We start from the raw sequence: 19,215 nt of genomic DNA, 5'->3' as shown, positions 1-19,215 counted from the left end.
GGTTTTTCTAAACCCTTAGACCCTAAAAAGGAAGGTCTTGAATTCCCACAGTGATGTTCCCAGGTTATAGGCAAAAAGTCATGTCTAGCTAATAGGGGTGTAGAAAGATATATGTTTATAGATGCATCTGTATTGTACATAGATGTCCATGAAAAACAGCCCAGGGAATAACCTCTGGACTGAGAAGTCTTTTGGGTATTTTACATGCTGAGCAACTGCTTTTATAACAGAGACCTACAGTCAACATTTGGATTAGTTGACTAAATTTATCTTTTATATTTCATAATTGGGTTTTCCAGTTTTAAATTTCACTTGATAGTTTTCCATCCCAGAACAGCCTGTTAGCAACCACTCTGCACTTTTTCCATGTCATTATGCAAACCTGTTAGTGTTAGTCAGTCATGTCCTTCTCTTTGTGACTGCATGGACTGTAGCCTCCCAGGCTCCTCTGTCCATGGAGTATTCCAGGCAAGAATACTGGAGTAGGTAGCCATTCCCTTCTCCAGGGGATCTTTCTGACCCAGGGATAAAACCTGGGTCTCTTGCATTGCAGGCAGATTCTTTACCATCTGAGCCACCAGGGAAGCCCATACTATAAAATATTAAGAATTTTCCTATATCGTGACTTCTTTTCAACATGACCATCTATTGTGACAAACTATTGAGACTATTTTAAAATATGTCAGCATATAACCAATTGTCCTTTATTGAAATATGTTAAAGTTTCAATGAGAGAAAAATGTGATAATATTTGGAGGACTCTTACTTTTGAAATGAAGCTTGTAAAAATTAGCATATATTACATTATAGACTCGGCTTCCCTGAGGGCTCAGAGGTTAAAGTGTCTGCCTGCAATGCAGAAGACCCGGCTTCGATCCCTGGGTCGGGAAGATCCCCTGGAGAAGGAAATGGCAACCCACTCTAGTATTCTTGCCTGGAGAATCCCAGGGAGACACGAGCCTGGTAGGCTACAGTCCACAGGGTTGCAAAGAGTTGGACATGACTGAGCTACTTCACTTTCACATTATAGAACAGATTTATATTTAAAGAAAAAATGAGAAGGTACAGAGTTTATATATCCCCTTAACCCTACCCACCCAATTTTGTCTTACTATTAACCTTTTGCATTAGTGTAATATATTTGTTACAATTGATGAGGCATTGTTGGCACTTTATTAAGTACACTCCGTAGTTTAGTACTTCAGTCTTTTATTGTACATCCTTTGAGCTTTGACAAACAACGTGTATCTACCATTACAGCATCATACACAATAGTTTCATTGCTCTACAGATTGCCTGTATTCCACCTATTTATTTCTCCTTCCCTCTAACCCTTCTGACAACCACTGATCTTTTTCTGTGTCTATAGCTTTCTGTTTCCCAAATGTCATGTAGTTGGTCGGAATCATACAGTACTGTAGCCCTTTAATATTGACTTCTTCCATTCCCATATACACTTTAGTTTCTCTCATACTTTTCTGTGGCTTAATAGCTCAGTTATTTTGATTCGTGAATACCATTCCATTGTATTGGTGTACCACAGTTTATCCATTCACTTAGAGTAGAACATCTTTTCTACTTATTTTCTTTAAAAATTTCTTTTAAAAGTATTCCATTTTCCATTTCTTTTAAAAATATTGTGTGAGAAATTTAATTTGTAGGTCGACAAGGAAGGAAAAGGACGGATTTAATCTATTTGGTTTGGAAACTGACTTCAACTTACTGCACTTTTATAAAAGTTTCATTGTTAGTTTCAGCCTGTTTCCTCATGATGATCTTTGAAAAGACTATGTTGTGAAATGGAAGTAGCAAATACTATAGTCATAATTCTATGACTAACAATGGATAGTCCTCTGAGACTTAATTTCATCCTCTGTAAATTGTGTATAATAAGCCAGACCCACTTTGGGGCCATATTCACAAGATGTCACATGTGAAGCACTTAGCAACATATGCAGATGCATAGCAATTAGTTAACAAAATATAAATCTGTGGGGTTTTCAAATTTTTTCTTTGATATCCTAGCAAGCCATGTATCTAAGTCATCATCTTCTTAACCCTTGCAGCTAGATAATATAATGTCAGCTAGGCCAGTAAGTGAGGACAGCAGAAGGCTGCATTGTATCTATTATGAGAAAGTAATTGGTTGGGCACTTATTTACTTTGATACTCTCTACAATATTTGGACAACTTGCAAATATCTGAGTCTTGACCCTGAGAACTATGTACAATGCAGTCTTGTCCACAGACCAAATCCAATGTACTTGTTTCTGAGATAATCCTGAATAACAAGTTCATTCAGATCCAAGACTCTGATGATTGCAGGCACTCTTAGCTGGGTTCTTTACTCAGAATCTCTAAGGCCACTATCAGTTTGTCTGCTGGGCTGCATTTTCATTTACTGACTCTATCTACTTCTCTTTTTCCCTTCTCCCTCCTCCCTCCTCTGCTTTTATTTATGTCCTCTATCAAATATTATAAACTTAGAAACTTTGAATTTAATCAGTAAGGTCTTTGGAGTTGTTGTACACGTCTTTCATTTATAATCAATAGGCAATACTGGATTCATTGTATGGACTATGCATTGGGCATTTGTTTTTATCATTTGTACATTTATTTATGTAATTAATATTAATCATCTATCTGAACTAGGTTGTTATGCTATAACAACCCTCAAAAGAGATATGTCTGCTTGTATCATAGAGGATTGATAGCAGTCTGGTGAATACTTAAGTGAAATACTCTTCCCTTATCAGGGATAAGAGGCTTGTTATTAATGTTGCTGCTGTTGTTGTTCAGTCATTCAGTTGTGTCTGACTCTCTGTGACCCGATGTACTGCAGCAAGCCATGTTTCCCTGTCCTTCACCATCTCCCAGAGTGGCTACAGCCCATGGGGTTGTAAAAGAGTTAGATAAGACTGAGCAGCTAAATAACAACAACAAATATGTACAGTAGAATCATGCTCATTGTTAGTCACCAAGTCTAGTCCATAGATGTGGCTCATGGGCTTAGCTGCCCCCTGGAATGTGGAGTTTTCCTGGATCAGGAATCTAATGTGTGTCTCTGAGTACAACTGAGCCTGTGCTGTAGAGCCTGTGCTGTAGAGCCTGGGAGCCACAACTACCGACCTCATGTGCCACAGTGACTAAAGCCCAAGAAAATAGGTTGATTGGTTCAAAGACACTTAACATTACATACGTGATAGTCGTGATTATCCTCCAGAAAACTTTCTAAAATCTTTTCTGGAATGTGTATTAGCAAAACTTAGTCTATCACCTCTCTTTCACGTGTAAGACATGTAAGTTCTTTAATATCAAGTGTTTATTAAAAACATAAAGTTACAAAAATATTGGTCAAATTGTAAGTTTTTACACACATGGGAACTGGCATTATTATTATTTTTTAATATTTATTTTTACTTTATTTTACTTTATAATACTGTATTGGTTTTGGCATACATTGACATGAATCCACCACAGGTGTACATGAGCTCCCAAACATGAACCCCTCTCCCACCTCCCACCCCACATCATCTCTCCGGATCATCCCCGTGCACCAGCCCCAAGCTTCCTGCATCCTGCATTGAACGTAGACTGGAGATTCGTTTCTTACATGATAGTATATGTTTCAATGCCATTCTCCCAAATCATCCCACCCTCTCCCTCTCCCTCTCCCTCAGAGTCCAAAAGTCTGCTCTACACATCTGTGTCTCTTTTGCTGTCTCACATACAGGGTCATCATTACCATCATTCTAAATTCCATATATATGTGTTAGTATACTGTATTGGTGTTTTTCTTTCAGGCTTACTTCACTCTGTATAATCAGCTCCAGTTTCATCCATCTCATTAGAACTAATTCAAATGTATTCTTTTTAATGGCTGAGTAATACTCCATTGTGTATATGTATCAAAGCTTTCTTATCCATTCATCTGCTGATGGACATCTAGGTTGTTTCCATGTCCTGGCTATTATAAACAGTGCTGCGATGAACATTGGGGTACATGTGTCTCTTTCTATTCTGGTTTCCTCAGTGTGTATGCCCAGCAGTGGGATTGCTGGGTCATAAGGCAGTTCTATTTGCAATTTTTTAAGGAATCTCCCCACTGTTCTCCATAGTGGCTGTGCTAGTTTGCATTCCCACCAACAGTGTAAGAAGGTTCCCTTTTCTCCACACCCTCTCCCGCATCTATTGCTTGCAGACTTTTGGGCCGCAGCTATTCTGACTGGTGTGAAGTGGTACCTCATTGTTGTCTTAATTTGCATTTCTCTGATAATGAGTGACGTTGAGCATCTTTTCATGTGTTTCTTAGCCATCCAAATGTCTTCTTTGGAGAAATGTCTGTTTAGTTCTTTGGCCCATTTTTTGAATGGGTCGTTTATTTTTCTGGAATTGAGCTGCATAAGTGCTTGTATATTTTTGAGAATAATTGTTTGTCAGTTGCTTCATTTGCTATTATTTTCTCCCATTAAGAAGGCTTTTTCACCTTGCTTATAGTTTCCTTTGTTGTGCAGAAGCTTTTAATTTTAATTAGATCCCATTTGTTTATTTTTGCTTTTATTTCCAGAATCCTGGGAGGTGGATCATAGAGGATCCTGCTGTGATCTATGTCAGAGAGTGTTTTGCCTATGTTCTCCTCTAGGAGTTTTATAGTTTCTGGTCTTACGTTTAGATCTTTAATCCATTTTGAGTTTATCTTTGTGTGTGGTATTAGAAAGTGATCTAGTTTCATTCTTTTACAAGTGGTTGACCAGTTTTCCCAGCACCACTTGTTAAAGAGATTGTCTTTACATCATTGTATATTCTTGCCTCCTTTGTCAAAGATAAGGTGTCCATATGTGTGTGGATTTATCTCTGGGCTTTCTATTTTGTTCCATTGATCTATATTTCTGTCTTTGTGCCAGTACCATACTGTCTCAATGACTGTGGCTTTGTAGTAGAGCCTGAAGTCAGGCAGGTTGATTCCTCCAGTTCCATTCTTCTTTCTCAAGATTGCTTTGGCTATTCAAGGTTTTTTGTATTTCCATACAAATTGTGAAATTATTTGTTCTAGTTCTGTGAAAAATACCGCTGGTAGTTTGATAGGGATTGCATTGAATCTGTAGATTGCTTTGTGTAGTATACTCATTTTCACTATATTGATTCTTCCGATCCATGAACATGGTATATTTCTCCATCTATTAGTGTCCTCTTTGATTTCTTTCATCAGTGTTTTATATTTTTCTATACATAGGTCTTTAATTTCTTTAGGTAGATATATTCCTAAGTATTTTATTCTTTTCGTTGCAATGGTGAATGGAATTGTTTCCTTAATTTCTTTTTCTACTTTCTCATTGTTAGTGTATAGGAATGCAAGGGATTTCTGTGTGTTGATTTTATATCCTGCAACTTTACTATATTCATTTATTACCTCTAGTAATTTTCTGGTGGAGTCTTTAGGGTTTTCTATGTAGAGGATCATGTCTTCTGCAAACAGTGAGAGTTTTACTTCTTCTTTTCCAATTTGGATTCCTTTTATTTCTTTTTCTGCTCTGATTGCTGTGGCCAAAACTTCCAGAACTATGTTGAATAGTAGTGGTGAAAGTGGGCACCCTTGTATTGTTCCTGACTTTAGGGGAAATGCTTTCAATTTTTCACCATTGAGGACAATGTTTGCTGTGGGTTTGTCATATATAGCTTTTATTATGTTGAGGTATATTCCTTCTATTCCTGCTTTTTGGAGAGTTTTTATCATAAATGGATGTTGAATTTTGTCAAAGGCTTTCTCTGCATCTATTGAGATTATCATATGGCTTTTAATTTTCAGTTTGTAATGTGGTGAATTACATTGATTGATTTGCGGATATTGAAGAATCCTTGCATCCCTGGGATAAAGCCCACTTGGTCATGGTGTATGATCTTTTTAATGTGTTGTTGGATTCTGATTGCTAGAATTTTGTTGAGGATTTTTGCATCTATGTTCATCAGTGATCTTTGTCAAGTTTTGGTATTAGGGTGATGCCTTAAAATATTCTTACTTATATAATAAAATCCAAAGTTTGCATTACATTTTCACGGAAAACCACTTCTTCATTCTACTTCAAATCTACTGGATCTTTGCACTGTAGATGATTGGATTCATCAGCGGTGGAAAAAGAATATAGATGTTGCCCATAAGGACATGAACTAAAGGTGAGAGATGCTTTCTAAAACAGCATACCATGGTGAGATCAATGATGGGAATATAAAAAACCAGGACATCACTGATGTGGAAAAAGGTATCCAAAGCCTTGAGCCTCTCTTTTTGAGATGCTATTTCCAGCACTGTATGCAAGACGAAAACTTAGGAGACAAGAATAAGGACAGCATCCAACAACAAGGTACAAATCACCAGAGCCAGGGCATAGACATTGTTGAAGCAGATGTCTGAGCAGGCCAGCTGGAGCAGGTCCTGATACAATCAGAAGGAGTGAAAGAGAATGTGGGGTTGGCAGTAAGGAAAGAACTTCAAATGAATGATGATGGGAAGAATGGACAAAGCACTTCTCATCAAAATAGTCAGCATAAAGTGAATGACCTTTCTATTATTCCAGATTGATGTATATCTCAGAGGACTGCAAATCGCTATAAAGCAATCAAAGGCCATGGCAAGAAAGACTCCAGACTCTGTCAGAAAGTCCATGAATAAAATAAGTTTGGGCAATGCAGGCATCTAGGCCAGTCTCCTGGCTGAACCCCCAAAGGATCCCCAGCACTGTGTGCACTGTGGTCAGCCCCATGCACAGGTCAGTGAGGGCCAGCATGGCCAGGAAGTAGAACATGGGCTCATGCAGGCTCTGCTCAGTACAGATCACAAGCAGCACCAGGCAGTTTCTGAGGAAAACCACAGCATAGATCAAGGAAAAGGGAACTGAAAACCAGGGACAGTACTGCTCTAGGCCAGGGAACCCTGCAAGAATGAATATCAAGGAGTTGATAATGAAAGCAAAGAAGCAGACATGAATATTTGAAAGTAATTTCCAAAATAAGATAAATGTTTGTTTACAGTTTTGTTTAAACTGTCTGTTGCCTTTGAGAACAGTCAGATATAACAGAGCTACTTGGAATGTAGCACAGGTAAAGCTAATTGTAGATCTCCAGAGAAACTGTATACTATAGAAGGAACTCCAGCACAAGATGACTTCACAGGGAACTTCCTTGGTATTAGTCTCAGAAGTTATAGAAAGTGAAGTCAAAATGAAGTTGCTCAGTTGTGTCCGACTCTTTGCGACCCCATGGACTGTAGCCTACCACACTCCTCTGTCCATGGGATTTTCCAGACAAGAGTACTGGAGTTGGTTGCCATTTCCTTCTCCAGAGGATCTTCCCAACCCAGGGATTGAACCCAGGTCTCCCACATTGTAGGCAGATGCTTTACTGTCTGAGCCACCAGGGAAGTCTGAGGTTATAGAAGCAAATCAAAGTCCTGACTGTTTTAGACAAACTCAATTTATGGAAAAACTTCATTCCCTTTCAGTCTCTCTGAGCCACTGGCAGCACACACACCACACCAGGTTGCAGTGACTACAGTTATTTAGAGCACTGTGTTGTCCTGCTCTGCTGCTCCTCAGAGGCATCTGCACACTCTCATCCCTAGTCCTTGAGCCCAGGCAGTCAGAATGCTCAGGTTTATGAGGAAGGAACGTAGAGGACTGATTGTGTGGGTGGAGTGAACCCAGGCTCCTGGGAGACCACTGTTCTCTCGGGTGGATGATGCAAGTGAGAGATTCTGTGTGGTCTCTTCCAAGCTAATATTTAATATTTCCCAGGATTGTGAGGGATGGGTGAATAACAGCATTTTCCCCAGAGTTCACAAGTCTTTTCTAGTCTTAGAGAAAGACTCACTGCACTACGGAGAAGGCAAGACACGACCATTCAATGGGAAAATAGAGTCTCAGAATTCTGAAGAATTTTTACCTTTATTTCAGTCTGAAATCAACACAAATGTTTACAGAGGCTCATTTCTCTAAATTTTACTTTCAGTTTTCACTGAATTCCTCAGTAAAAATTTCTTCCTTTTCTGAATCCCTGTGAAAGTAAAAGCCACTCAGTCATTTCCGACTCTTTGTGACCCCATGGACTGAATTCTCCAGGCCAGAATACTGGAGTGGGTAGCCTTTCCCTTCTCCAGAGGATCTTCCCAAACCAGGGATCAAACCCAGGTCTCCTGCATTGCAGGCAGATTCTTTACCAGCTGAGCCTCCCTGAGAAATGTATTTCCTGTCTGACAGGAATAATATAAAGAGCCTGTATAAAAAATATTTTTTTAAATGCTGTAAAACATGCCATATTTTAAATCATTCACTTATTTATTGGTTCTACATAGTTAATTATGCATTTACATGTACAATACTTAAATATTTCTCTTCTTTGTATGTGTAATTATTGGCAAATACTAGGTATGAAAACTTTGATAACTATTTTTATTTAAATTTATTTTTTTTCCTTGAAGACACATTCACTTAGCCTTTTTATGGAAAAAAATTCAAGTATAGCATAAAAAATATTTTTCTCAATATATTTGAGAACAAGTTTGCTATCTGATATTTCATAACTCCCAAATTCTGTAGTGTATTTTTTCTGCAAACAAAGATATCCTCCTAGGTAACTATATAATCATCAAATAATGAAATTAACATTGGCAATTTAGTACCATGGAATTTTAAGAACCCATGCAACTTTTTTCAATTGCACCCTTAGGGTAATTTATAATAAAAACAACAATAACAAAAGCAATTCAGAATCATCTGTGACATTAATAAGCCTGTCTTGAAACTTGCCAGTGGCTCTTGTTCAGTTCAGTAGCTCAGATCTGTCTGGATCTTCGTGACCCCATGAACTTCAGCATGCCAGGCCTTCCTGTCCATCACCAACTGCTGGAGCTTGCTCAAACTCATGCCCATCTCTGGACATAGCTGGTCTTTTATTTTCAAATTTCTAAGCAGAGATTTGTATAAGTGTTGAAATATAACTCTTCAAGTGTGAGTTTAAACTCAGACTAAAATATCTTAGAATTAAAATGAAGCTTTTAGACCTTTGACATTCACCAGTATCTTATTAATTAGGTTCAAGTAACTGTGAAAAGATAAGAACTTGTCAAGGAATCATGTCATGTGAGCCTCATTGTACACCACAATTTGGGACCAGGACCACTATCCTCCATTCTTCCTTATTTTTTCCCCTCTGGACCTCAAGGATCTCTTAGCAGCCATTCATATATCTTCTACTCTGGATTTCTTCTTCCCAGAACCCAGTAGAAAATTATGCTGTTTTAAAGTATTTCTCAACCCCTCTTCAACAAAAACCAAGTCAGAAGCTTTCTAGAAAACTCAAATGATCAAATAGCTGGTAAGAGAAATTGAATTTTGAAGATTCACAAAATTCAACATTCAGAGTCTGGGGGCTTTTGTTGTTGTTGTTACTCGTTAGTTTTGTTTTCTTCAGCCATTGACTTAGAGTTGAAAGTTGTAGTGAAAACTAAAGTGTCTAGTGATACATATTCTTGTATTCAACTGCTTTCCAATAATATTCCCCTGATGTATACTGCTACTCTTCTGAAGATAGCTATATACAGTGTAATCTTTCAAAGTTGTATTTCACTTTACTGTAAAATCATGCTTTTATCTGTAAGATCCCCTCAACTCTGTAAAATTGGGATATCAAATTTTATTATGCCTGGTTTCCAGATAAATATATGGCATCTTCGAGAAGTGAAGATAATAACTTGCCTGAATCCTCTTATTTATAATGATAAAGAGTGAATGCAGGACTGGCACACAGTTTTTGCTGATTTTGTCAGTCAATTTCTGAGTGTTTTAGCATGTGGTAAATATATAAATAATAAAGGAAAAGGAAAAAACAGGGTAAGTACTATGCTGTGGTAAAGAAAACTTTTAGAGTATTTAGAAACCTGTGTGTGTGCTTAGTCACTCAGTTGTGTCTGACTCTTTGTGACCTAATGGATTGCAGCCCATCAGTCTCCTCTGTCCATGGATATTCTCCAGGCAAGAATACTGGAGTGGGTTGCCATGCCCTCCTCCAGGGGATCCTCCCATCTCAGTGATATAACCCTGGTCTCCCACATTGCAGGCAGATTCTTTATCATCTGAGCCATCAGGGAAGCCCAGTTAGAGGTCCAGTATGTCTTCCATCAGTGTATCTGCAAAAGTTAAAGTTTCCCTTGAAATCTTGATTTTTAAAAAATTTCCAGTATGAAGCAGCTTCAGGTGTTTCCTTATCTGCAAATAGTCTTAAAACCAAACTTTTGTTTAAATATATTTTTAAGAAAGTAATAACTGTTAAAGACCATTATTTATAGGTGTTCACATTATACCTGTCTTTAAGATAGATAAAATTGTTGCTACAGTGATGTGTCTTGAACAAGATAGATGCAAATAGAGCTAAATATTATGAAGAAAATGTGTCTTGATAGAAGACCTACAACATGATAATGTTTTACATTAAGTGTTCTGAGGATAATTCCCAAGGAAGAAACAACTGGAATAAGATCAGAATGATAGTAAGAAAGCTGCTATCTGAATGTGTGAGTGTGTGTGTGACTATGAGTAAATTGCCTGTGCTTGTGTGTGTGTCTCTCTGTGTGAATGTGTTTATGTGTTTGTGCATGTAGAATGGGGGTGGGTGAATAGATAAGCATCAAGCAAAGTAAAGGACCTACCCAGTGTAGCTGAGAGATAAAAATCTTCTATAGCTAGTATACGGTTGCCAGGAAGGAAAGTGGTAGATAGAATCCAAATCCTAAGCAATCACCAAGAAAAATTGATTCATCTTTAATGCCTGAATTCTGCATCAGCACCTACTACCTGGGGCTTCTCAGGTGACTCACTGGTAAAGAATCTGTCTACCAACGCAGGAGACACAGCTTTGATCCCTGGGTTGAGAAGATCCTCTAGAGAAGGTAATAGCAACCCACTCCAGTATTCTTGCCTGGAAAATCCCATGAACAGAGGAGTCTGAGAGGCTATAGTCCATGGAGTCACAAAGATTCAGACATGACTTAGCAATTAAGTATGCACATATTCTTAATATCTGTGCAGTTTGATCCTTACAGATGATACTCTTTATGTAGTGAAATACATTATTGCTCTCTAAATGACAATTAAATTGAGTCAAGGAGCATAGGGAAAGGCTAAGAGTTGATACAAGGCTTATAACCCCAAGGTAATGTAGAAAAACTCTCTCCACAAAGCTAAGTTTTGAGACAAGATGGTAGAGAATCTGGCTGCAATACAGGAGACCCTGGTTCAATTCCTGGGATGGGAAGATTCCCTAGAGAAGGGAAAGGCTACCCACTCCAATATTCTGACCTGGAGAATTCCAAGGACTAAATAGTCCATGGAGTCGCAAAAAGTCGGACATGACTGAGCAACTTTCACTCACTATGGGTAAAATAGATAGCTAGGGGGAAGCTGCTGTATAGCACAGTGAGCTCAGCATGCTTCTCTTTGATGATCTAGAGGAACTGAATGCAGGGATGGGAGGGAGGTTCAAGAGCAAGGGAATATATGTATATAGCTGATTTGTTGTACAGCAGAAACTAACACAACAGTGTAAAGCAATTATACTCCAATAAAATTGTTTAAATATATATAATTATGTTTTTAATTCCTTTGGCTATATACCTAGAAGTGAGATTACTGGATCATATGATAGTTCTAGTTTTAATTTTTAAGGAATCTCTATATTGTTTTTCATAATGGCTACACTAATTTACATTCCCACCCATAGTGTACACAGTTCCCATTTTCTCTACTCTTTAGCCATTTCTTTTTTTATAATAACCATTTTAATCATGTGAGGTGATATCTTATTGTAGTTGTGGTTTGCATTTCCCTGATGATTAGCTGATTTCAGTGATCCATCCCATTTTCTCATATCATCAGTGGGAAATTTTAAATTTCTATTTTCCTAATTTTTAATGCCTTCTCAATTTAGAAAAAAAGAAAAGCCATCTTATAGCCACTGTATATATGGCCAAACCTGGAACAAGTCAGAAAATACAAGTCAGAAATCAAAATTGGGTTTTGATTATCTTGGATAAATTTATTATCCTAAAGTTATATTTAAGATGGTTGGATGGCATCACTGACTTGATGGACATGAGTCTGAACAAGCTCCAGGAGTTGGTGATGGACAGGGAAGGCTGGCATGCTGCAATCCATGGGGTCATAAAGAGTTGGACGTGACTGAGTGACTGAACTAAGTTATATCACCTTCCTATTGAGAGAATTAAGGAATAAGAGAATAATCTTAGGCATCAGTACCCCTCATGCCCATGCACAATGTTACTCAATGCATACTTTCCTCAGTGTGAATTAGATCTTCCACCTTAATGGAGTGCCAGTTAATACTCAGGTGTATAAGCAGATCTGAAGATAAGCTACAACAAAATAGTCATGCAAAACTATGCAGAGAAAAGGAACGATATATCATTAAATGTATATGTGTATGGGAGAGGGGAGGAAGGACCTGGCTTAACTTCTATCCTTTATTTCTTTTCTGGTCTGACATTCTATTACTCAGCTAGTCAGGCTACATCTCTGCTGTTGTCTTTCACAGACTGCCTTTGTGTAATTAAACTAATAGGGTGCTTAATTTTGATTTATCTATATTTTTATTATTTTCAACCAAAATTCTAAAGCAATAGACCTCATTCCCAGGTCATCCACAATATCTGTTTTTACTTCATAAACTTAGACATGTTATAGATATAAAATAAAGATAAACTTGTATCTCTGATAAAGGGAAGGGAAGGCCAACCATTGTGAAATATACCCATAGGCCTCTCCATAACACATCATTTCAAGGGAAAAGACTGCCAGAAATTTATCACAATTTGGGGAAGAGAATTCCTCTCCTCTCCAGCTCCTGCAGTCTTCCTACCCCATCTAAAGGTTATGGTTGAGTAGATTGAGGATGTGCAGTCAGGGAAGGACAAGGGAGCCTGATGAGGGCAAAACCAAAACATAAATCCTTGTGAAGGTCACACCTTGGTTCATGTCTTTGATTGAATTTATTTCTAGGCATTTTATTATTTTCATATGGGATTAAAGTAGAATTACCTTCCTAGGTTCCTCTTCAAAATTTGTTGCTGGTGTATTGAGACACAACTGATTTTTTAGTGTTAATCTTATGCTTGCTACTTTGCAGAAAGTATTAGCTCTTGTAGCTTTCTTGTGGATTCTTTTTTCTCTATTTAGAATTATGTTGTCTGTGGATTAATATAGCTTTACTTCTTCCTTTCCAATTAAGATGCTTTACTCCTTTTTATTTTCTATTTTTCCTGGCAAGAATTTCTAGTACAGTGTTGAGAAGCTGTAATGAAAATGGGCATTCTAGTCTTATTCTTGATCTTAGGTAGAAAGCTTTCAGCATTTCATCGAGTATGATGTTAGCTATTCTTGTTTTTCAGTTGCTAAGTCATGTCCAACTCTTTGCAACCCTATGAACTGCAGCACACCAGGCTTCTCCATCGCTATCTCCCTGAGTTTTTCGAAACTCATGTCCATTGAGTCAGTGATGCCATCTGACATCTATCCTCTGTTGCCCTATTCTCCTCTTGCCCTCAGTTTTTCCCAGCATCAGAGTCTTTTCCAATGAGTCAGTTCTTCGCATCAGGTGGCCAAAGTATTGGAGCTTCAACTTTAGCATCAGTCCTTCCAATGAATACTCAGGGTTGATTTCTTTAGGATTCACTGGTTTGATCTCCTTGCTGTCCAAGGGACTCTCAAGAATCTTCTCCAGTGCCACAGTTCAAAAGCATCAATTATTCAGCACCCAGCCTTCTTTATGGTCCTACTCTTACATTCATACATGACTGCTGGAAAAACCATAGTTCCGACTATGCAGATCTTTGTCAGAAAAGTAATGTCTCTGCTTTTTAAAATATTGTCTAGGTTTGATATAGCTATTCTTCCAAGGAGCAAGCATCTTTTAATTTGGGGGCTGCAGCTTCCTTCATATCTCAGTTAGTAAAAAATCTGCCTACTATGCAGGAGACCTGGGTTTCATTCCTGGGTTGGGAAGATCCCCTGGAGAAGGAATGGCAACCCATTACAGTATTCTTGCCTGGAGAATCCCATGGACAAAGAAGCCTGGTAGGCTACAGTCCATAGGTTTGCAAGAGTCAGACATGATTTACCAACTAAACCAGTCACTATATGTATTGATTTTGGAGCCCAAGAAAACAAAATCTGACACTATTTCCAAATTTTCCATGGTGGACAGTGACAACTCGATGGTGGATGTGCCCCAGGGTAGCCAGCAACTCCTGGGCAGTGGATCGGTTTGAAGATGGCCAATGGCAGAGGTGAGGCTGGGGTGCCCTCTGTTCCTGGGCATCATCCAACGTCAGCTCCAGCCTTCTCTGGGCCCCCTTTCAAGCCATTTTAGAAGGGCCTTTACCTTGAACCCTGGTCACACATTGACCAGCTCCTGATGGCCAGTGAAAGTTTAAATGCTCAGTGAGGACCAGCAGTGGGACAGCCAGGGCGCCAAGCATGTCATCCAGCTATGCTGAGCAACTGAAGGGCATGCCCCTGCTAGTTAAGGCCTGAAAAAATGTGGTCCACTGGAGAAGGAAATGGAAAACCATCTCAGTATCCGTGCCTTGGGAACCTCATGAGCAGTATGAAAGGGCAAAAAGATATGACAGTGAAAGATGAACCCCCAGTTTGGTAGGTGCCCAGTATTCTACTAGGGTAGAGTGGAGAAATAGCTGCAGAAAGAATGAAGAGACTGAGCCAAAGCAGAAATGACACCCAGTTGTGGTTGTATCTGGTAGTGAAAGTCCAATGCTATAAGATTAATATTACATAGAAACCTGGAATATAAGGTCCATGAATCAAGGTAAATGGGATGTGGTCAGACAGAAGATGGAAAGAATGAACATTGACATTTTAGGAATCAGTGAACCAAAATGGACAGGAATTAGAGAAATTTGATTCAGATGCCCATTATATCTACTACTGTTGGGGAAGAGTCCCTTAGAAGGAATGGACTGGCCCTAATACTCAAAAGAGTCTGAAATGCAGTACTTGGGTGCATTCTCAAAAATGGCGGAATGATCTTGGTTTGTTTCTCATGCAATCCATTCAACATGATAGTAATCCAAGTCTGTTCCCAACCTCTAATGCTGAAGAAACAGAAGTTGAATGATTCTATGAAGACCTACAAGACCTTCTAGAACCAACAGCAAAAAAGGATGTCCTTTTCATCATAGGGGACTGGAATACAGAAGTAGGAAGTCAAAAGATATAACTGGAATAACAGACAAGTTTGGCTTTGAAGTATAAAATTAATCAGGGCAAAGGCTAACAGAGTTTTGCCAAGAGAACAAGCTGGTCATAGCAAACACCTTTTTCCAACAACACAAGAGACAACTGTACACATGGACATCACCAGATGGTCGACACTGAAATCAGATTGATTATATTCTTTGCAGCCGAAAATGGAGAAGCTCTATATAGTCAACAAAAACAAGACCAGGAGCTGACTGTGGCTCAGATCATCAGCTTCTTATTGCAAAATGCAGGCTCAAATTAAAGCATGTAGGGAAACCCCCTAGGCCATTCTGTTATGAACTAAATCAAATCCCTTAACAATTATACAGTGGTGGTGACAAATAGATTCAAAGAACTAGATCTGGTAGACAGTGCCTGAAGAACTAAGGACAGAGGTTCATAATGTTGTACAGGAGGTGATGACCAAAACCATCCCCAAGGAAAATAAGTACAAGAAGGAAATGTGATTGTCTGAGAAGGCCTTACAGATAACTGACAAAAGAAGAGAAGTGAAAGGCAAAGGAACAAGAGAAAGATACACCCAGCTGAATGCAGAGTTCCAGAGAACAGCAAGCCTTCATAAGTAGGTGCACAGTATTCTGCTAGGGCAGAGTGGAGAAACAGCTGCATGAAGAATGAAAAGCCTGAGCCAAAGTGGAAACGACATCCAATTGTGATTGTATTTGGGTGTCTTCTTAGGTGACTAGTGCAAAGAAATAGAGGAAAACAGCAGAACGGGAAAGACTAGATATCTCTTTGAGAAAACTGGAGTTACCTAGGGAATATTTCATACAAAGATAGGCACAGTAAAGGACAAAAATGGCAAGGACCTAACAGAAGCAGAAGAGATTAAGATAAGGTGGCAACAATGCACAGAACTGTACAAAAAAATCTGTTGATGATGTTGGCTATAGGTTTTTCATAGATAGTGAAGGTCAGAGAAGCCTGCCATGCTGCAGTTCATGGGATCGCAAAGAGCTGAACACTACTTATCGACTGAAAAACAATAATAACACCAACAGGTTTTTCATAGACGACCTTTATTATGTTGAAAAAAATCCCTCTATCCTTAGTTTTGTGAAAAGTGATAAATGTCACTTTCATAAAAGTTTTGGTTTTGTCAAGGTATTTTTTGGTATCAATTGAGGTGAGCACAGGTGATTTGTTGTTGTTGTTATGTTGTACTTACATAATTATGTTACATTGATTGATTTTCTTATGTTGAGCCACCTTTTATTTTTCAGATAAATACTATTTAGTCACAGTGTGCAATCTTTTTTAATATACTGTTGGCTTCAGATTGTATTTTGTTAAGGATTCTTGTATCTATGTTCATAAGGTTTCTAATTTTTTTTGTAATGTTTTGTCTGGTTTTATTAAATGAGTTAAGACGTGTTTCCTCTTCTAATTTTTGAAAGCATTTGAGAGAATTGGGCAAACTAATTTTTAAAAACATTGAATTCATTCAAATTTACCTCATTCCAAATTCCAGTTATTCCATGTTCTAACGATGTATTCAGTGACCAAATATGTCTAAGCTTATATTGCTTACCTAAAATTAAAAAATAAAAATAAAAATTTAACATATGACAAATATGAGATATTTATAAAGTGTTCAGTACATTTTCTATATTTCTTTAATTGCTTAATAATTGATGATTAGCTCTCAGAGTTTTATCGGATAATTCATGTGACAGGCAGTTCCAAGAGATACCAGTCATTCTTTATTTTTTCAACAATTAATTTGTTCATTTTTTATATTCCAATCATGGGGAATATTGCAAAGATGTTATCTTCATTAGATAGTCTGCAGCAGTTCTCTTCCATGTAAGTAACTAAAAACATTTTTTTTTAAATTTATGTTAAATGTTTTCTCTGTCCATTTAAGCACAATTGGGGGTAATTAGGACATAGCTCAGCCAGCCAGGGCTCCACGTCCGGAATCCTGTCTCTCTTAAGGACCTGGCCCTGCAGCTGCTGCACAAGAAGATCCAGGTGGGCCAACACGGGCACTCGTCCGTAGAAGACGCCGTGACAGCCACGGAGCTCTACCGGCTGGTGGAGGTGCAGTGGGAGCAGCAGGTGGCCAGCAGTCTCCAGGAGCCCCCTGAGGACAGAGAGCCCGACGGCAGCACGGACATGGAGCAGTACATGCAGGACCAGTACTGGCCGGAAGACTGGGCTCAGGGCACCAGCGGAGACACGGGGGAGGCGCTGGGCCAAACGGAGTGAGGGAGGAGAAGCTCCCCTGGGGAGCGGGGACCGGGAGAGTGCCTGGGGCAGGATGCTTGGCTGCCCCCAGGGTCTGAAGAGTCAGGACCACCTGCCCACAGCACAGCCCTCTCCTCTCCAGGGCTGCTGTCAGCCTTTCCTCCCCAACTCCTGTGGTTGCTATGGCACTTTATGGACGCCATGAAAATAACAGGTGGGCTAGAACCCAGCAGAAGTAGGGAATGCGCCAACAGATGACATCAGGCCGCCCCCACCCTCATGCTTTGCCCTCTAAAGGGATCAAGGTCTCCCTCCTTGGGGGTGGTGAGTGGGGGTGTCAATATTCCAGAGCTCCCTTATCTCCACCCAGTGACCTGGGGCAAAGTGTTCTTCCTGTTGTCACCAGCTGCCTCTTCCTCCAGAGTCACTTTCTAGAGAATAAATATGCCATGAGGCTATACAGTTAAGGACAGTAAAGTGTCTGTCTGCAATGCAGGAGACCCAGGTTCGATCCCTGGTTTGGGAAGATCCCCTGGAGAAAGAAATGGCAGCCCACTCCAGTATTCTTGCCTGGAAAATCCCATGGACAGCAGAGCCCGGTAGGCTACTGTCCTTGGGGTCACAAAGAGTTGGACACAACTGAGCAACTTCACTTTCACAGGACATAGCAAATTCCTAGTTGAGGTTTAAAATATAGCTTCTTAATCTTTCCAACAAACATGTATATTTTACAGCCATCTTATATACCTTCTTTCTCCTTCATATAGTTATTATTCTCAAACTTCTAATAGTTCATGAATAAGAATAACCAATGGATCTTACAAGATGAAATTTCAGACCTTCCCTGTGCCTATGGCACCTGGAGAAAAGGAAAAGCATAAAAAATTTGCAGAGAAAATATTTTGTATATTGGGAAGATAGAGAGTTTGTCTCATACTGAGAAGAGATAAATGTTACCCTCTGTCGAGGGCTCCCCTACAGCTCCTTCTTACTCTCTTCCTTTATACGATTTCCTACAAAGAGTGCTCTGTGTCACAGCTTCCCAAAGGACAAGTCAAAACACATTGGCTAATTCCTTACAGTTTAGCTTGGGCAGCTCTTGTCAATGTGTCTTGAGTTCCCTTTGCTCCTTTGATCTTGCATTTGGAAATCCTGAGAATATATACTACATCTTATTCCACCTGGAGAGAACTGACTAAATTTTTTTTGCAAAAGTATGTTTGAAGGGAATCTAAATATCTGTACCATATACACCTGCTGTTTTTGTTATATAGATGTGGGTATATAATGACTACTTTGCATACTCTAGTAAATCAGTTGCATGCATGCTGTCATAGCCAACTCTTTGCAACCTCATGGACTGCAGTCCACCAGGTTTCTAAACCCATGGGATTTTCCAGGCAAGAATGCTGGAGTGGATTGCCATTTCCTACTCCAGGAGATCTTCCCAACACAGGGATCGAACCCATGTCTCTTGCACCTCTTGGATTGGCAGGCAGATTCTTTACCACTGTGCCACCTGGGAAGCCCAAGTACATCAATTCAGTTCAGTTCAGCTCAGTTGCTCAGTTGTCTCCGACCCGTTGCGACCTCATGGACTGCAGCACACCAGGCTTCCGATCCATCACCAACTCCCAGAGCTTGCTCAAACTTATGTCCATCAAGTTGAGGATACAGCTAACCA

The 19,215-nt window shown here is 39.2% G+C and overlaps 1 pseudogene; it reads right to left on the bottom strand.

Annotated features, from left to right (window-relative positions):
* Positions 1–6,043: 6,043 nt before the first annotated feature.
* On the bottom strand, positions 6,044–7,223 carry LOC120876648 (annotated as a pseudogene).
* Positions 7,224–19,215: the final 11,992 nt, after the last annotated feature.

Source organism: Oryx dammah, unplaced genomic scaffold, assembly GCF_014754425.2.
Source record: "Oryx dammah isolate SB20612 unplaced genomic scaffold, SCBI_Odam_1.1 HiC_scaffold_17, whole genome shotgun sequence".
In the NCBI taxonomy this organism is placed as follows: domain Eukaryota; kingdom Metazoa; phylum Chordata; class Mammalia; order Artiodactyla; family Bovidae; genus Oryx; species Oryx dammah.
This window is presented reverse-complemented; position numbering and strand designations above follow the sequence as displayed.